We start from the raw sequence: 17,635 nt of genomic DNA on the forward strand, positions 1-17,635 counted from the left end.
ACAAACCGATGCATGATTTTTAGATTTTCATCTTGACTGGTATTGTCTTGGAGCAGATGTCGGAGGTCACTGAGTTTAACCTCTTCGATCTCATCACACCGCCTACTGAGTGCTCTTATTTTCTTGCTACACTTTTTAATCAGTGTATAAAGATCACTCAGGGCATTAACCATTTCATTTCTGAGCAAGGATATAGATGTTACCTCATTAGAGAGTTCCTCATGGTCAGACCCGTCTGAAAGGTCAGCTTGCTCAGATTGGCAGTTGTCAGCAGCTTCATCAGCCATGAATCAATTGTTTGCTGACTCAGTGGCATCAGCTTCTGATGAGGTTGACTCATCACTGTCACTCCATGTGGCCACCATTGCCTTTCTACTGCCCTTCTTTTCTTTCTTCAGAGTAGGACAGCTTGACTTGATGTGCCCAGTTTGATGGCATTCGAAACAAGTAACAGGCTTGGAGCTATCCTTCTTATGTCTGCTATCGCTAGACTCAGCTCTGTATTTATCACTTCTTTTGAATGGCCTTTCGCTGTTCTTATCGCTTTTCCTAAACAGCTTCATCTTCCTTGTGAACATGGCCATTTCCTCATCATCTGATGAGTCAGCTTCTGTTGAATAAGCTTTCATGACAAGAGATTTTTGCTTCTTATCCTCAGACTTTTCTTTAGCCTCAAAATTCTTCATGGAGATCTCATGGGTCAGCAGAGATCCGATGAGCTCATCATATTTGTATGTGGTCAGGTCCTGAGCTTCTTCCACAGCTGTCTTCTTAGCTTGCCAGCTCTTGGGGAGACTTCTTAAGATTTTCTTCACCTGTTCTTCTTCTGTGAAGTTCTTGCCGAGTCTCTTAAGCTCATTTATGATGTTGGTGAACCTTGAGTTCATCTCAGAGATGTCTTCATTTTCGTTCATCTCAAACAGCTCGTATAGTCTCATGTGTTGATTCACCTTGGACTCCTTGACCTTGCTGGTTCCTTCATAGGTCACTTCCAGCTTCTTCCAGATTTCTTGTGCTGACTCGCAACCTGAAATCTTATTATACTCTGCAGCATCTAACGCACAGTGAAGCATATTGATAGCCGAAGCATTATTTTGTAATTTTTTAAGGTCATCCTCTGACCACTTAGACTCACTCTTGACAGATTTTACTCCGTCAATAATCTCATAGGGGACAAACGGGCCTTGGACTATAGCCAGCCATGCACTCAAGTTTGTAGCCTGAATGAAGTTTTTCATTCTGTTCTTCCAAAATGTATAGTTTGACCCGAAGAACAGAGGAGGCCGACTAATTGATAATCCCTCAGGGAGTATCTGTGTTGTTTGATTTCCTGGAAGGAAACGAGTGCTGTTCTCAGCCATTTACAGAGATCAGCTCAAGATAATTTTATCTTGAATAGTGAGCTACTGAGCTCTAATACCACTTGTTGGTCCCGTGTAATTTAATATGATTATTTCCAGGGGGGTTAGGAACTAATATAAATTTTCCGTTTAATAATGCTGACTTAATTAATTCTTTGATAATTTAACTCAGCTTTAGGTCAGCAAGGCTGAGTGAAGTGTGAGACAGCTTTAGTCAGACACTGACTAGAGCTGTTTAAATTGTGAGTTGGGAAATAACATTTTAGGTCAGCTTCCAACTCAGCACTCTGATTACTCAGCGTCGGCTTATACAAATTATATACTGAGTAATTTAAGCAAGCAACACACACACACACACACACACACACACATACATATATATATATATATATATCAAGAGAAAAGGTTAGAGATTACTCAGCAGTCTTATCCTGGTTCAGCCTCACCGCCTACGTCCAGTCCCTAGAATCCCTCCGGGCTTTTTCAATCCACTATTGAGCTCTTTAAAGGTAGAGCACAAACCATTTACAAAGCAATTGAGTATGCAAGAGTACCGTCCTCTATTTGTCTACTCAATCCTACTGAGCGCTATAACCGAACACTCAGATTTTCTCCACCGCTGAGTACTAAAACCGAGTACCCAGCTTCACTTTTCTAACCTTTACAATTGATACAAAATTGTTCTCTCTAAATGAAGAACACTTTAGATGAATACAAATTCACTCTAACTTTTACACAATGATTGGAAATTTGGTGTAAGAGCTTGCTTTCTTTTCAGATAGCTTCTAATTTGGATTTTCACTCTTGTGAAGATTGGCTTTTCTGTCTGTATTTTCTTGTATGTGTAGTAAGGATCCAAGTGATGAACTTGTCCTTTTATAGTGATTTCTAAAGCTTCAAATCATTTGAATTCTGACATATCCATTGGGAGTAACGATCTTCCAACGTCATTTATTGGTCACCTTCCAGAATCGCAGGCCAATCCTGTCGTCTGATTTTAGCAGGCGTCAGGCTTGCCAGTTTCATCTTCTTGTGCCAGGTTCGTCTTCTAGCGCCGGTTTTGTCTTCTTGCCAGATGCCAGTTGATCCATGCGTCTCGAAAAGGTCTCTATGTGGATTTTCGAGACTTCTGAATTGGTGCAGACCTGTGTCGGGCGTTGTGTTTTAGTCAACGGATCATTGGCGCTGTCCTGACGAATACTCAGCTTGATTGATCGGCTTTGCCTTTAAGATTTCTTTTGACGGGCCTGAGTTACGTTCTACTCAGCTTCTTTGGTCGGCTTCACCTTCAAGCGTTATTCTGAAGAAGACTTTTCTTTTAACAAAGCTGAGTTACATTTTACTCAGCTTCTGCTGTGTGTCTTTGCTCATGCTGACTTCGTTCTGTCTTTCTTTTTATTGAACACTTAGTTCCTGTTCTCGTTAGTAAGCTTACTCAACATTGAACAAACTCATTAGTACAATTAAATCAAAGCACTTAAATTTAATTATCTTAATCATGGGATTAACTTAAATAATTTTATCAAATCAAAATCATGTGGAAAGGTGTTTCAACACATCTGACTTTTGCTAGAAAACAAACCTGGCATAAGAAGACAAATTTGGCATAAGAAGACAAACCTGGCACTTGTCCAAAACAGAAGACAGGATTGGCCTGCAGCTTTGGAAGCTGACCACGTGATGACGAAGAAGACCGTTTTTCCCACAACAGCTATGTCGGAATTTAAATCATTGAAGCCATAAGATTGCTATAAAAAGGCAAAATCATCACTTGGATCAAATATAGACAGAACAACACACAGACAGAAAAAGAAAATCTTCACGAAGTGAAAATCCAAAATAGAAGCTATCTGAAAAGAAAAAGCAAGCTCTTACACCAAACTCCAATCATTGTGTAAAAGTCTAGAGTGATTGTATTCATCTAAAGTGTTCTTCATTAAGTGAGAACAATTCTTATATCATTTCTAAAAGGTTAGAGAGAAGCTGAGTACTCGGTTATAGTACTCAGTGGTAGAGAGAAGCTGAGTACTCGGTTATAATATTCAGTGGTAGATAGGATTGAGTAGACGAATAGAGGACGGTACTCTTGCATACTCAGTTGCTATTGTAAAAGGTTTGTGCTCTACCTTTAAAGAGCTCAGTAGAGGATTGAAAAAGCTCGAAAGGATTCCGGGGACTGGACGTAGGCGGAGAGGCCGAACCAGGATAAGTCTGCTGAGTAACTTCTAACCCTTACTCTTGATATATATGTATGTATTGCTTGCTTAAAATTACTCAGTAAATAATCCGTACAAGCTGAAGCTGAGTTCACAGATGACCCATGCGCCGAATGTGTCATTAATGTCAAAATTAAATGCCGTTGATTGATTCAAAAATGAACCGCCATTCTGACCTATCATATCAACACGCACTGGCTATAAATAGTGGACGATTTCCCACTAATCCCTCTTTACGCTTGATAATTTCGCACTGGATCTCTCTCTCTCAAACTCCTAAACTTCTGCATTTCTAAAGAATCCCTTAAGAACACTATGTCGAGCGATTCCCAGAACAACTCCGGTGAGCAATACGATGACAACCGCTCCGAAATTAATCCTCCCTCTCCTGCTGAGCAGGAATATCACGAGACTTCCTCAGAGTCTCAGGAACAAACCCATGGTCAGCTTGACCAGCCTATGCCCGAGGTCAGCATCCTCGGTGAAAACCCTCGCACTGACCAAACGACTCCTTCGAAGAAGAAGAAGGAAAAGAAAAACAAGCAACCTAGGGAAAGGAAGTTCTTTCCGGTTTTCAGCAGCATCAAAAACCTAAATGTCTATCATTCAAGATGGTTTTCCAGGAGCTCCATCGAAGAAGAAAAACCCTTCTGCGATTGGATTTCAAAGAATGGGTGGACCACACTCTTCTCTCTCCCTGAAACAACTTACCCACAACTGGTGAAGGAATTCTACGCAAACCTAAAAGTCGCTGACGATGACGATGACTATCTGGTCACTAAGGTTAAGAATAAGGAGATCACCATCACCCCCTCTTACCTTGCTATCCTGCTAAAGCTTAAAGCAGAAGGTGTAGAACTGCAATGCACAAACGATTATAAGCGGGTTGAGTACGTTGCCGAGTTTTGTAAACCCAAAAACCACAAAGGTGAGATCTCCAGTACCAGCATGGGCCAGCCTAAAAAACAAGCACACTACATCTTGACCAACTACCTCTTTCCCAAGGTCAACTCCTCCTCCTCAACCTCAAACTTTGAGCAGTGCTTCATCTGGCACATGCTGAACTACAAGCCACTCAATATGCCCGTCTTTCTAATTGGGGCTTTTCAACGCAGCACCGGGATCCTCAGGATGGGCTCTCTCATCACCAAAATACTTCAGGATCACCAGGTCAGCTTAAAAGGGGAAATTGATGTAGAGGGCACTGAGATCACCTCAGCAATTCTGTTCGGCTTAGCTCACAGCCTTCCTATCAAACCTAAGAAAGGTAAGGAAACTATGGTTGAAGAAGCACCTGCTGAGCATGGTATGGTTGAAGAAGCACCTGCTGAGCTGTCTAAGAAAGGAAAGAAAGTAGTGGTTGAAGAAGCACCTGCTGAGTGAACCAGAAAGGAAAGAAAGAGGAAAGTTGACCCATCCTCAACCCCACTAGCCAAAGATATTAACAAGACTGTAAAGAAGATCAGGGTGGTGGTTTGTGAGAAGAAAGCTGCACATGCTGAGTCAGTGCAAAAGAAACCAGAGTCAGCTGAGAAAAAGAAGAAGAGAGCTGACCCTGAGGAAGACAGTGAGGAGACTCTTAAGCAACCCCTAAAGAGGAAGAAAACCTCAAGGATGACACCTTTGAAAGCTTCCCCCCTTGACTTTGTCATCACCAATGATTCTCACTTCCTGCGAGCTCAGGAGATCGACCTAGAGAAGACACCTTGTGATCAAGAGGAAGAACAAGGTTGCACTGATGAACAACCTAAAGCTGATCAGATGCATGATGTTGAGAATAGTAACACAGCTTCTCCTGAGCAAGCTGATGAGCAAGGAGCTGAGTCTCCAGTGAAAGACAAGGTTGTGGAGAACCTTTATGCTGAGTTTGGACTCAACTCCTCTTCTGAGTCACCAGAGTCTATTGCTGCTGACCCCTCTCCTCAAACCAAAACTCAAAAGGGCAGTACGGAAAAGCGGTTCAAACGAAAAGCTCAGAAGCCCAACGTCATAGACCTGTTGGATGAATTTCCGCTGAGGGATCCCATCACTGACTTAACAGGTCTCCAATTCCAATTCTTCACCGACATCACTGAACCCACTCCTGATCAAGTGAAGGAAAAGCAAGCCTCTGTTTCTCAAACTGAGGAACAAGCCGACCCAAAAGTCACTACGGGCCAAGCTTCTGCCGACACCTCTGCTCCACCTTCCACTGAGTAAGTGCTCGAAGTTCCTGCTGCTCAACACAATGAGTTAGAAAAGGAAACTCCTCCTGCTAAAGACAGTTCTGAGTTGCCTCAATCTTAAGTTTCAACTCAACTCCAGACTGACCTTGAGCAGGTTAATAATACTGCTGAGCAAACATTCTCATCTTCTACTGAACAGTTAGTAAGTCAGTCAGCTCCTGCTGCTGGTCTCAATAATGAAAGTGCAGCCACTGATCAAGCTAGCACTTCTACTTATGGGCAGCACCAAAGTACTCCACCACCTGCCGCTAACCAGAAAACGACCCCTGAGACTACACAGAACCAGTCTGAAGATGATTCCTACAATTTTTTTAATGCCTCTGAGTCAGGCCGATGAATCATCAACTCGGCCCATATGCTTCTCCAAGAAATAAATCAGTCTCACGCCGATGTTGCTGGGTCCACTCCTGCTGAGCCAACTCAACTGTTCTCCATCACGCAACTCTTGACCGAACTCAAAGGTCTTAAGGAGCTGATAAGTGTTATGACTTCTTTGGTCTCTCAGCAGCCCAATCAAGAGTTTATGGTCAAGTTGGCGGAACTTCAGCTAATGATGGTAAATCACATGGACTCCATTGAAGGGAAAATCAATGCCCTATCTGCTGTGAACTCATCATCCGCAACTTCTGCTGAAGTCACTCAGCATTTCACCCAGCTGACCGCTGAGCTAACAGGGGCTCGTTAACTCATCTCCTCCACTTCTCAATGCTCCATAGAACAAATTGGTGAGGCTATCCGCCTACTCAACTTGAGCAAAGAAGAAATGGACACTGACCAAGTAAAGACCAATGACATTCTACACTGCACCCGATCAACACTTGCGCATGTTCGGCACATCAATGCTCAGCATCATTCTTACGACTCTTCGATGCTCAGGATGTACTATCAATCCTATGCACGGATGACTGAATCCATTACTTGGATTGGGAAATCACTTGAGTTTTTACTCAGTATGCTCACTGCTCACATTAAAATCCCCTCATCCAGTATGGCAGATGGCATGCAGGTCTTTAAGGGTCTTAAAGAAAGTACAAGTCAAATGCAACAGTATTCCACCATACTGACTCGTGCTGTTCAAAAGGGGAAATTCTATGCTCCTCCCCTTCATCCTGGTGATGCTGGCAAAACGGGGGAGAAGGATAAGCAGCCAGTTAATGGAACTCAACGTCGAACTCAGCAGAAGCCTCCTGGCTCAACTTCTGCTATCCCGAGCAACCAAACTCAACAACAAAGAACAGCCAAGCTGAGCCAAACCAAACCCAAGTCTAACCAAGTTCAAGCCAACATCAAGAAATAGAACTAGCAATAGTCTTAGCTTGTAACTTGTGTCTTTTATATGGCATGATTCTTGTTGAACTGAGTATATCTATATACAAGCATTTATTCTACAAACTGTCTTTATATATGTAATGCTTATATGCTGTGGTTATGTGCTGACGTTTCTCATATGACTACTCATTGAACAACAAACAAATTAAAACTTGTGAACACAGAAATTAAACAAGTAAAATATACTCAGTATACCTCAACTCTGATACCTGAACTTAACTAAGTATCCAAACTAAGTAATGACAAACTGTTCCAAGTATTGACCTTCTTCTGAAGCTGACCTTAGACTCACTTCGATTAAATCTTAGAAGGTTTAGAATTGAACTAAGTCAGTGGATTCAAGCCTTAGTTTCACTCGATTAGATCTTAGAAGGTTTAGAGATGAACTAAGTCAGCAGATCCAACCCTTACGGGGGAGTAATTCAAGAAGAATAGAAAAGGTTAATTATCATTGAGAGCTCAACACTGAGTTCCTCACTAAATACTTTTGCCAACATCAAAATGGGGGAGTTTGTTGAAACACCTTTCCACATGATTTTTATTTGACAAAATTATTTAAGTTAATCTCATGATTAAACAATTAAATTTAAGTGCTTTGATTTAATTGTACTAATGTGTTTGTTCAATGTTGAGTAAGTTAACTAACGAGAATAGGAACTGAGAGTCTATAAAAAAAGACAGAACAAAGTCAGCATAGGCAAGTCACACAGCAGAAGCTGAGTGAAATACAACTCAGCTTTGCGAAGGAAATGTCTTCTTCAGAAAAGCTTGAAGGCGAACCCGCTGAGTCGAGCTGAGTAATAATCAAGTCAACGTCAATGATCTGTCAAAGACAAGGTCTGAAAATTTTCTGAAACAAATCAGAAGCCTCGATAATCTGTTTTAAGGACCTTTTCGAGACGCATGGACCATCTGACTTTTGCTAGAAAACAAACCTGGCGTAAGAAGACAAATCTGGCATAAGAAGACAAACTTGGCACCTGTCCAAAACAGAAGATAGGATTGGCCTGCAGCTCTGGAAGCTGACCACGTGATGACGAAGAAGACCGTTTTCCCACAACGGCTATGTCGGAATTCAAATCATTGAAGCCACAAGATTGCTATAAAAAGGCCAAATCATCACTTGGATCAAATATAGACAGAACAACACACAGACAGAAAAAGAAAATCTTCACGAAGTGAAAATCCAAAATAGAAGCTGTCTGAAAAGAAAAAGCAAGCTCTTACACCAAACTCCAATCATTGTGTAAAAGTCTAGAGTGATTGTATTCATCTAAAGTGTTCTTCATTAAGTGAGAACAATTCTTATATCATTTGTAAAAGGTTAGAGAGAAGCTGAGTACTCGGTTATAGTACTCAGTGGTAGAGAGAAGCTGAGTACTCGGTTATAGTATTCAGTGGTAGATAGGATTGAGTAGACGAATAGAGGTCGGTACTCTTGCATACTCAGTTGCTATTGTAAAAGGTTTGTGCTCTACCTTTAAAGAGCTCAGTAGAGGATTGAAAAAGCTCGGAAGGATTCCGGGGACTGGACGTAGGCGGAGAGGCCGAACCATGATAAGTTTGCTGAGTAACTTCTAACCCTTACTCTTGATATATATATGTATGTGTTACTTGCTTAAAATTACTCAGTAAATAATCCGTACAAGCTGAAGCTGAGTAATCTGAGTGCTGAGTTGGAAACTGACTTAAGTATTACTTCCCAACTCACAACTGAAACAGATCTAGTCAGTGTTTGATTAAAGCTGTCTCACACATCACTCAGTCTTGCTGACCTGAAACTAAGTTAAATAATCAAACATTCAATTAAGTCAGCATCATCAAGCAAAAAAGTTATATTAGTTCCTAACCCCCCGGAACTAATCCTATCACGTTACACGAGACCAACAATTAACATGCTTACGAGTCTCAATTTCGATAGTGGGATCATAACTTACTTCTGGTGGTTTACTCGTATCGACATGTCGTCCTCATAACATCGCAACACTTTCGCATCTACTGTTCGAAGACTTAGAGTAACATACAATGGAATCAAATCGGTCGGATTCATTTCTATGAATCCCATGACATCATCATCGTCATCAATAGGTGCTACTCTTCCACGCAATACGCATGGACAAAAAACATGTATTCCATTGGTCGTTCCAAGATAAAAAAAAACGTACACTTCTCACTGTGTTCCATTGGCCGTTTCAAGATTAAAAAAAGCATGTACACTTCTTTTTTGGTTGACATACTTTTGCATTTGTGAAACAAACACAAAATTAAAACAATGTTGTTGTAAATGCTACAAGGAACAATGTTGTCGCAAATGCGCTTGGATGCGACAATAGTTGGCTACAATTTGTCGTCGCAAATGCGTCATAAGAAATGTTGTCACAAATGCGACGACAGTTGTCGTATTTACAACAACTGTATGCGACATATCGAGAGAAATTGAGGAAATCGGAAATGATGGGTTCAACGAGAAAACATTTAACTAACCAACTGCGTACTTGAATAATGTGTATGTAAAATGAAGAAAGAATACTTACATGAACTTGAATAATATATGAATATGCTTAGATCTTGGGCTGGATTGATGAATTTTGTTGTATTTGAAAGAAATGAAAAGGAGAAGGAGGTTGTGGGAAGTTAGGTTATATAGAACTAAAAGGTATTTTTATCCAAAATTGGGATAAATTACACCCATGGCCACTGAACTTTACCCATTTTTACATTATGGCCACTAAACTTCATTTCTTCTCAATATGGCCACTGAACTTTACACTTTTTAACACAGGTAGCCACACAATTTTAACTAACTTCTCAAAATGACAGTTAACGATCGTTAACGACCTCAAAATGAAAATATTCAAGAATTAAAAGTTGTTCAGAAGGACATTTACCATGAAACCACATTTTTTATTTTTGAAATCACATTTTTGGAGCTTTATCTCTCTAAAAAATCACTTTCTCTCTCCTAACCAAACAACACATAAATGACCTCAAAACGAAAATTTTCAAGAATTAAAGTTCCTTAGAATATTATTAATGCTTTTGGATTTTTTACTTTTAGCCATCAACGGTCGTTTTGAGGCGTTGAGTGGCTACCGGTGTTAAAAAGTGTAAAATTCAGTAGCCATACCAGGAAGAAATGAAGTTCAGTGGTCATAATGTAAAAATGGGTAAAGTTCAGTGATCATGGGTGTAATTTATCTTCTAAAATTGATAAAAGTGTCTAATTAATTTGGTAAAATAAAAACAAATCAAATATGTTTTTTTGAAAGTTAATATATCAAATATGTTAATATAAATATACACCATCAATTCGTCTAGATTTGTAATTTGTAATTGGCCTTATAATATCTCTATAAGAGCAACAATTAATACCAATTTCTGATTAATCTCCAATTAGAAATCTTAGGCACATGGTTTTTGTAAATCGGTCCTGTAGAATTCTTGTAGAGTAAATTACACCAATGGTATCTACTAATGGTATCTGAACTTTACCTTAATTTATATTTTGGTACTTAGATTACATTTTGTCTTAAAAATATATCCGAAGTAACGATGATCGGACAATTAAGTATATTTTACCGGTTAATGGCCGGTCAATGCAATTTTGACGAGTAAATTACACTGATGGTACCTGAACTTTGCCCGAATTCACATTTTGGTACCTCGATTTCATTTTGTCTAAAAAATACACTTCAAGTAAAGATGACTCAATATTTTAATATATTTGACCGATCAGTAATTGATCAACCCGAGTTTGACCATTTTAAATTAAAAATTGAGACCAATCATACACTCAATTAATATAAAATTATAATACTGTCATTTAGCTCATAAATGACAATATTATAATTTTATGTTAATTGAGTATATGGTGAGTCCCAATGTTTAGTTCATGTTACCCGGTCACTAACCGATCAAATGAACAAAACCTTTCAGTCACCTTTACTTGTGTTATGTTTTTAGGATAAAATAAAATCTAGGTACCGAAGTGTGAATTATGGTAAAGGTCGGGTACCATTCATGTAATTAACTCATGAAACTCGCGTTGACCGGTCATAATCGGTAAAAATATAAATTGTCCGGTCATCGTTACTTCAGATATATTTTTTGGACAAAATGTAATCTAGATACTAAAGTGTAAACTATGTAAAGTTCAGGTACCATTGATGTAGTTTACCCAATTCTTGTAATACTCTACTATTAATTTATTATTAAATCTCTTTTTTTTCTATGATCGGTTGTGGAGTGAGAATAAAATATTCATAGGGGCAATCAAATGAAAACCTGATAAAGATTCCAGATCTTTTTTAAGCATAAACACATATCTTTTGGCTAAATTACACCTACAGCCATTAAACTTTATCCATTTTTATGGTAGGGTCGTTGAGCTTCTACATATAATATAAGTCACTGAAATTTCTACTTTATTACATTTGTAGCTACTGAACTTCAATCAACGTCTCAAAATGATCATTGACGGTCTCAAATTAAAAAAATTCAAAATTAATGATTTTCTAAGTAATTTTAATTCTTAAAAAATTTCGTTTTTAGGTCATTTATGTGTTATTTGGAGTGAAGTAGATTTTTAGGGAAAGAAAGCTCAAAAAATAATTGTAGAAGCTCAATAATTGTAAATATCGTTCTTAACAACTTTAATTCTTAAATATTTTTATTTTAAGGTCGTTAAATGTTATTTTGAAGAATTAGTTAACATTTAGTAGTCACATGCGTAATAAAATGTAAAGTTCAATAATTGTTATGTTATATTTTAAAATTTAATGATCATACCGTAAAATTTGATAGGTTCAATAGCCTTGTATGTAATTTACTCCATATAAAACCAACTTTGTTTCAGGTGGTTCTGGATAAAGAGAAATTATTCACATAAAATATATATTTATTAATTTTCGTCGAAAATTCTAATATTTTCTTATTCTTTTTCCTCTATAACCCCTTAGGGCGACACATTTATGAGCGACTCGAGACTTAGCTCGGTAAAAGCTCGGTTGTATTCTACTCAATTTGTAAATGATACGAGTTTGAACACAATAAAACTCTACTCACAAACAGACTATGTTTTAACTTCGTGAACAAGTTCAATTATTTTTTAATAATAGTAATTTTGGGTTAATACACATATTTGCCCTTGTGTTTTCTCGGAAAAACAGATTTGCCCTTAAATCAAATAAACCCACAAAACTATCCCTGTATTTTTTATAAACCTGCAATTATACCCTAATATGACGGAGCTGCTAAACGGCGATGACATCAAACCTTCTTATCTCCAGAAAAACTTCAGAAAAGAACAACCAATCACAAACAGAAAAAAATATGCACATTCAATTTCGATTAAAAGCAAGTTAGAAGAACAGATTGGTCAAAATTCATTTTCATAAAAGCTCAATCAACCTAATAAAATGACGTCTAAACCTCCTAATTAATCCAAAAGCAATAGCAATAGAAAACAATAAGAAACCAAATGAATTTTGATTGTCGTCATCCAATTTTTTTGGAGACAAGAAGGTTTGATGTCATCGCCGTTTAGCAGCTCCGTCAGATTATGGTATAATTGCAGGTTTATGGAAAATTCAGGGATAGTTTTGTGGGTTTATTTGATTTAAGGGTAAATCTGTTTTTCCACGAAAACACGGGGGCAAATATGTGTATTAACCCAAGTATTTTTATAAAGAAGAAAATTTAAAACATCGTAGTCTTATATAAACTTTAGTTATATAAGCTTCAAAGCTACGTAGTTTTATGTTACAGAAATTTCAAATGAACATAATTAAATGAGTTGTTTGCTAGCGAAGTTTATGAACATAATTAACAAGTTGTTCACGAGTAAAACTCGTGAATAGCTTACGAACAAGATTTTGAGTTTGAACTCGTCAATTTTCTAACAAGCCAAATATGAACATGCCAAAACTCGGGTCAATTACAACACTACTCTAGTTACGCCTACTTGTGATTACTTGTTTCTAATCTCTCAATTATTTCACATATTGATATATTAATTGATATACGATGAAACTGGAGAATCAGGGATGTTTGTTTACTCCTTTTTTCTTTATATTTACATTTTTATTTTAAAATGAAGAGTTTTTGTTATTTGGTCAGAGATTTTCTGTTTACTTTTTTTATACATGAAAATAGTTTTTTATAAAAATAGAGAATCCCTACTTTTTAGAAAAAAACAGTTTTTTCTAACAGCAAACTGTAACATAATAAACAATAAGTAAATTAAGAGGACCGTAGAATTATTTATTGTTTTTACAATTATAGCAGCAAGACTCATGACAGTCACGTGAAGGGCTGTGGGCACTAGATTGCAGAGATTGAGTTAGCTGAGCCCATACTTACATTGTTTGTTCTATATTATTCTACTAGAAGAATAAAGTAGTTAGATATTACTTATTATATTATTGATGAATAACAACTACTCCTTTCTTTCCGGATAAAATGCTCTGGATAGGACTGTAAATGAGTCAAGCCGTTCAGGAGCAGTTCGGTGATCGGCTCGATAAAAATTCGGTTCGAGAATTCATTGGTCACCAAAAAACACTAAAAATTCTATGGAAATTGTGTATGGATCTTTAATTTGTTATGTAAAAACATAAAAAAAAAAATATTAATTTAGCACCTATAAATCACGAGAGATAATAAATTCTAAATCTGTCATTGATTAAAGTGTTTCGTCAATTATGAGCTATTATAATAAAGTTAAATTATGTGTTAATTATGTATAATACTTGGTTGTAAGGGTCCGTTTGTTTCACTTGTTCCTGTTTGTTGTTTGCTACTACTGTTAGCAGTTTGTTGTTTGCTATTACTGATAGATAGCAGATATTAGTTGATTTTTCTGTAAAAAGCAATTGTTTCGAATTTTTACTAAACGCTTTTTGTTTTCTATTTAGATTTAAAAAGTAAAAATCAGTTCCGAAAATTGAAAACAAACCGACACGTAATCTTCTAATTCTAAATAATTGCAGCACTATGCTATCAATCATGACTAAGAGTGTTGCATTTGCCCCCATGGTTTATGGGAAAGTTCACATGCTTTTAAAAGACAGCCAAACCCCCCAAAAAAATGGGATATGCTTTTTTTGTCCTGCCCATTTTACAATAAAAAGTAAAGGTTTAATTTCAAATAAATACCTATGGTTTCATTTTTTTTACAAATTGGTATCTATGATTGGTAAAAAAATTTATTTTTTCAAATTTGACCGATAACCACCTCAAAATGAAAATTTTCAAGAATTAAAATTTTTTAGTATCATATTTATTATGGAACTACATTTTTTTATTTTAAAGATCATCATTTTTGGAGTTTTCTCTTTCTAAACATTAACTTTCTCTTTCATAAAAAACAACACCTAACTAACTTCAAACCTAAAAGTTGAAGAATTCAAGTTTCTTAAAGTATCATCTAGTTCTTAAAAAATTTCATTTTGAGATTGTTATTGACCAAATTTAAAAAAATGAAAATTTTACTAACTATAGATACCGATCTGCAAAAAAAAATATATATATATGAAATTACGATGTTTTATTTAAAATTAAACCCAAAAGTAAATTAATGTCCATTTAAAAACTTTCTCTTTCTGGCATAATATTTAAAGAGAAAAATAAATAAATACTAAGAGAAAAGCTTTCAAGAAATAATTTACTATGAATTTTAAAATTTATATTATGGTAAATTATAATAAAAAAATCATATAATTATATTGTTTTGTAAATAGGTATTCTGTTTTTTTCAGAACCAGTACGTGGGGTTGTTGCGGTTAACAAAATTGAAAAATTTACCATCGTATTATTAAAAAGCTGACTTATCACCGGAACATTTTTGTCTAATTTTTTTCACTTTTTCTCTATCTTCTTCATTCCGGAAATTTCCATAAATTTTGGAAATTCCATAATCAATTTTGGAATTTCCAAGTGGAATTTCTAAAATTATTTTGGAAATTTCAGATAGATTTCAGGAATTTCCACTAGAAATTCAAAATTATTTTGAAAATTTTAGAATGATTGGAAATTCTAGAATCGTTTCTAAATTTCCAGAACGATTGGAAATTCCTGAATAATTCCAAAAAAGCAAGGAAGGAAAAGAAGCGAAAGAAAAAAAAAGGTTAAGGTGCAAAAATACCTCTAACGTTTTGGGTCAGGAGCAATTTTACCCCTAATGTCTAAAATGGTGCAATTTTACCCCTAACGTTTGTAGCCAAGAGCAATTTTACCCCTAACGTTGATAATTTGGGTCAATTTCAGAAATAATTTATCAAACTGTATGCTCGGTCATGAATCTTACCATCTACATTTCACACGTGCGTCATTTTAACACTAACAAATCACAAATATATGTTGGGATGTGAAAAAAATAAAAAAATATTGTCTTTTGTACGAATTAGACAAAAAAAAATTCAAAAAATTCACCGAATTTATAAATATTAATCTTCAATTCTACTATTAAATTACAAAAACATGAAATCTTTTTTTTTAGAACGAATTGATATGAAATTTGTGTAAAATAAGGAACAAAAATATTTGTGTTTTATAATAATGTCTGAAATTGACCCAAATTATCAATGTTAGGGGTAAAATTGCTCTTGGCTACAAACGTTAGGGGTAAAATTGCACCATTTTAGACGTTAGGGGTAAAATTGCTCTTGACCCAAAACGTTAGGGGTATTTTTGCACCTTAACCCAAAAAAAATTGAAGAAAAGAAAGAAAGAAAGAAAGAAAAAGAACTGAGAACAAAATATTTCGGAAAAAAATATTTTTATGCCATATTAACTTTTTAACGGTGTGAAATGAAATTCTTTAATTTACTAAAGGGACGTTTGATATTCAATAGAGATAGAGATTGAGATAAAGGTTGAGATATTGATAAAGATAAAAGATTGAGATAAGGATAAAAATAAGATGAAAGGATTTATTATCTCATATTTGATATATATGATATGGATAGAGATAAAATGATTCATTTTACTATATTACCTCTGTCCACATTTAAATAGATCCATATATTACTATAGTATAAATGTGTTAATTAAATTTAGTGGGTATTTGTTTTAGCTTTTCAGAAGAGCGTTTAGCGTTTTACTCCAAATCGCAGAAAATATAGCGTTTGGTTAGATTTATATAACTGCAGCGTTTAACATTTTCTCTGAAAACTGCAGCGTTTTTTGAGCTTTTCACGAAAAGCTCCTTTTTGGAGTTTTCATGAATAGATGTTTGTAGTTATTTGTCATTGACAAAATTATCCTTTTTATTTCCATAAAATATTTTTAAAACATGTCCATATTTGACATTTTAAATACTAACAGCAACATTTTAATATAATTTTACCAAACACTAATAATTAAACAACTAACTGTTTGATAAAAAAAGATAAGAAAGATGACGCAGCCACAGCCACCGCCCTCGTTCTCCTCCATGAACACCCGTGTTCCGCCGATTCCGCCGGATAAGTTTGGGAACTAGCAGGCGCAGCCTGAGAAATCAACACCAAAAGCTTCATGGAAGGACTTACTCACAGCAAAATCGGATAACAGAGAACCGCAAGCGCGTATTAACTATCGCGAATCAGGACAAGTTCTAATTAATTTTTTAATTTGGTAAGCCGTTGGAACCTGTTGTATGTATTGATCCAGGTTTGAAGAAACAACTAATGAAACAATGGGAGAGTGCCTTGATAGTCAAGTTACTAGGGCGCAACCTAGGGTACTTAGCCCTAAGCAGACGTATCAAAGAGCTTTGGAAACCTATCGGAGATATTATAGTAATGGACTTAGGGCATGGTTTCTATGTGGTTAAACTTGACAACGAGTTGGATAGAGAACATGTGATAAAAGATGGACCTTGGATGATACAGGGTAACTACCTTACAGTAAGAACTTGGAGTGCAGATTTCTCTCCCTCTGAAGCCCTTGTGGACACAACCATGGTTTGGATACGCCTTCCTGAACTACCCCTATGGTACTATGACGAAAACCTCTTACTGGCGGTGGCGGAAGAAGTAGGGAAACCAGTGAGAGTGGATGAGAACACAGCAAAAGCAGCCAGAGGTAAATTCGCTAGGGTATGTGTCGAGATTAACCTCTAGAAACCCCTAATTGCGCGGTTCTCCCTAGAAGGCTCAGAACAACACGTGGAGTACGAGGGACTCTATACTGCTTGCACTCGATGTGGAAGATATGGACACATACAGAGAGATTGTCTTTTTGACAGCGTGGTGGTACAGACAGAACGTAATGCCTCCTCTCACATGAATGTAGACCAAACCAGGGCGAGTCAGGAAGGGTTGGAACCAGGTGTTTCCGCGACGTAAGTTCAGTCATCCCCGGAACATGATTCCTCCAACGAAGGAAAGTCCCATCCAGGTTGACCAGGAACCAAACGACAGGTCCATAACCAAGCCCGGTAACCTAGCTGATTTTCAGTTTGCTGCAACACAGCCGGGGAATAAAACACAGAATTGTGGTCCAACAAACAATCTATCACGGG

This window comes from Euphorbia lathyris, chromosome 9 (assembly GCF_963576675.1).
Source record: "Euphorbia lathyris chromosome 9, ddEupLath1.1, whole genome shotgun sequence".
Classification (NCBI taxonomy): domain Eukaryota; kingdom Viridiplantae; phylum Streptophyta; class Magnoliopsida; order Malpighiales; family Euphorbiaceae; genus Euphorbia; species Euphorbia lathyris.